The following is a 3,783-nucleotide window of genomic DNA, read 5'->3' as shown; positions in this document are numbered from 1 at the left end:
TTGCACTCCCTTTGGTGGGCTGCTGAACTTGAAGGTTGCTGTGAATACCATTGATTAATTCCAATCATTTACTCCCTGTGTGTAATGGTAAACATTCGCCTATGATCCTATTTCCCTTTCAAACAAAATGCATTGCAAAATTAGGGCACATGAATGAGGATTACAGAGACTGCAGTTTGGAATCTAAAGGTCTACTTGTCTTGCAAGTTGCTCAAGTGAAGTCATTATCTAACTTGATTAAAGACAGTAGTGGCACTAACATGTGTAAGGTCACAGCTGACATTCACTGCAAAGGAGCTCACACACTGGACAACACAGTCTTCCAAGGACTGAGCCCATGAACTCTTCAGTTCATTACATACCATTATTTCACTTTAAATGTACAGCATATAACACCTCCCTCTGGGAAAGACATTTATCTTTTCACTCTCCTGTTACTGTTCTCCAGTAAAATAATAGAGCATCAAAGCTTATCTTGTACTAGGGGTCAAACTAAGTCTGCAGAGGATTCAGACCACATTCTGAATTTCATCCGTACATGGCACAGTGCAGATAGAACATTACAAAATGGTACTGTGTATGCCCATACCAGCATTCTGTCCTCAGACATGAATAACTGGTCAGTTATCAAAACAGTGTTACGCAGGAGAGAAAAAAAAAAAAAGCTTTCTGCAAGATCCAAAGAAGAAACCTCCGTGAACAGGAATACCATTAGCACTACAGGTGAAGAACCACCCTAGGACATACTCCCTTATTAGCCAGAGAAGAAATGGCAGCCTCCATTCTGACACATGTCAGCATCAGTGCTGAGCACAGGAGCAGTGATGCGGATACCAGCATGTGTTCCCACCACTGCGTTTGCTCTCACTGCATTTTACAGTTGGAGTCAATTGACAGTCACCACACAAGGGGATTTATGCTCTGGGCAAACTATTATCCTACTGAGGTGACCATGTGGAACTGCACGTGGAGGGTGACACTGGGTTCTAAAAATGCTGTAGCGTGGTTGTGAAGGCATTGTTGGGCTCTGCTTACCTTTCAGGCTTTGAGTTGCCTGAATGTTTTTGTCTAACGGAAAGGAGCCTGGAGGCACTTTCACTGGGGAGCGGGAAAATTTGGAGTTTTTAAAAACCAAACAACCTGGAAACACTGGCTTGAGTTCAAAATAACTTTTTTCTGCAGTTTTCTAAAAACTACCTAGGTTGGTTCTTGCTAATCCTTTTTGTGATTCAGATGGACTGAAACCCCCAGTGCTTTGCATTTATACATTGGTAGTAAAACCCAAAATCTGGGCATGCTTTATTGCTATCTCTGTCTCCCATATAACTACTTTAAAGCTGTGCTGAATATTAAGTATCATAATTTAGAGGCATAGAAGAAATAACATCTGCTGTAACCTGAAATACCAAAAGTAGGCCTTTTCATTCCATGCCAGTCAGCAAATTAGTAACATACGTGCAGAATGGCAGTGACATATTTGCAAAACATTCAAGTTATAGTTTCATCCTTTGACCGTTGGTACACTTGGCCATTAATCCAAATGCTTTCATTCACTTCAATGCTAATTCCTAAGTAAATATACGCAATTGACAGCAAACAAGGCAAAATTCAACAGCTATAAAGGTATTTCACTAGTACTCTACCAATACACCTGAAAATCTTTAAAGCTTTTTAAAAAGAAAGTAGAGTTGGTATAAATTATACACTACATTCTGATTTTATTGCTTTATGCCTCCGGTTAAGTCCAGTACTGCAAATAATTCCATTTAAGTACATTTCGGTGGTATCACACAGGATAAGGAAGTTAAAGACATGCATAAATGTTTCCACAACCAGGATCATAGCATATGGATGCAAGTTGGAAATAGAAAGAGGACCTTAAATTAGTTTTCCTTATCAGGGTTCTGCTGCCCATTAACATTATAGTGTGTCACATGGAATGGTGCGAGGCAAGATACCTTCTGGAATCTGTGCAGCACACCATCACAAGTCAGGCTCAGCACACATAAATGTAAGTATTTTCCTTCTCACTTAATGGCTCTGAAGTCAGAGCACATTGGCCCCACATTTGCTGGGGTAGAAGTTTCATCTCTTCCACCAGCCAAGATTCCCAGGCCTACACTTTCCCAACCCAGAAAGCAATGTCAACTTGTCAGAGGAGAGTGGATGCCTAAGAAAAGGAAGGTGCCTGTAGGCCCTGTGGAAGTCACTGCCTCTTGCGCAGCCCACACAGGCAGGCCCCACAGGGTAAAGGCCCAGACCTGCAACACCAGACAGAGACACAAAGAGTGACCAGGACCTCAAGGACCAGGATGCTGTCTCAGGTTTTATTTTCTAGAGAACTGTAACAGGCATCCCAAACTCTGGGCTGGAAGGAAGGGGGAAAGAACCCCAGCTATAAAGTGGAGCCATGAAGTGAGTGTGTTGGGGGGGGGGACGGGACAGAAATTACCAAATTACAAAGTATTCCTTTTCTTACCTAAAGCCCTCTTTGTCCAAGAGTCCAGCAGCAGTCTGGGGACAAAGCTGGGCCACACAACAACTCTGCTGAAGGTAGGGTCAGAGCAAACCTGCAGCACAAGCCTCAGGCCAGAGCCTAAATGGTGCTCTATGCCTGGACAGTGAGGGACTAGGTGGGGCTGGTCAGGGACCATTAATACCCTCAGCCCAACAGGCCTCTTGAGTGGTTCCAAGTAGACAATAGAGGCCTGAGAATTAATAGAAGTTACTTGAGGAAAGAAGCTTGGCGTAAGGTACATTCAGCTCTAGGATTTATACCTGGTGAAGGATGTCATAAACAAATGCAGACCGTGCTGATAAGATTGCCTATGCAGTCCTGCAGGGATTGGTTTTACACAGGCAAAACTGGTACAAATGAAACACAAATGTTCAAAGATACTGTGGGGTGGGGGGATAGTAAAAGAAACCAAAGGATTCATCTTGCTTCAAGCAAGAGGTTTTTGTAATGAAATCATGCTTAGTTTAATGGCAAAATTCTTCAGAGGCAGAGCAAGACCTTTGGAAAGTAGCTATTGGAGAGTCTGCTTCCAAAAAAATATGGTTTCCACTCTTGCTTCTCTCGTCTGAAAACAAGCAAATACACACACACACAGACAAAAAGGAAAAAAGGAAAAAAGGAAGAAAAAAAATACAAAAAAAGCACCAAGCACCACCAGCAAACCGCAGACCTCTGGGCATTTTTTGAACTGAATCTGAGGTCTGTAATATTGGGTTTTTCTACTGATGTTATGCAATACTTAATTTTACAGTTTTGCTGAAGATTCAATAGTCAAATAGCCCATTATAAGACTAATCTTCTGTTTCGGACAGATCCAAATGAAGAAATCAAGGAAATGTAAACAAAAAGCTCCAGATTTCACCAGAATTCAACTGTCCCTTCTGGAAATACATTGAATTTAGATAGTGTGAATACACAACTGTACTCCTGATTTCTCCAGTTTTGATCTGTTGATGTTATAATACATTGGAACATAAAAAAAAAAATTAAAATCTAAGGATCTAGATGTTATTTATAAAATATCTGAGTACTACAAATCCTATAGTCTTTTATTGCTACTGTTTAGTGGTAAAAGGAGATTTGGGTCCCTCCGCAGCAACATTGTTTTAAGCTTCATGTTTTGAGCCATTAATTACTGTGGATTTAATGGCATGTTAGAGCTCTGTTACAGGTTAAATACGGAAGAAATTGATTCATTCAGGACAATGCTAATACTGCTGAATGTAAGAAGCACTCCTGAACAGATAAACCATTCCTAACATTTT

This window comes from Melanerpes formicivorus, unplaced genomic scaffold, assembly GCF_026170545.1.
Source record: "Melanerpes formicivorus ecotype bairdi unplaced genomic scaffold, bMelFor1.0.p_v2 SCAF_7, whole genome shotgun sequence".
NCBI lineage: Eukaryota > Metazoa > Chordata > Aves > Piciformes > Picidae > Melanerpes > Melanerpes formicivorus.
This window is presented reverse-complemented; position numbering follows the sequence as displayed.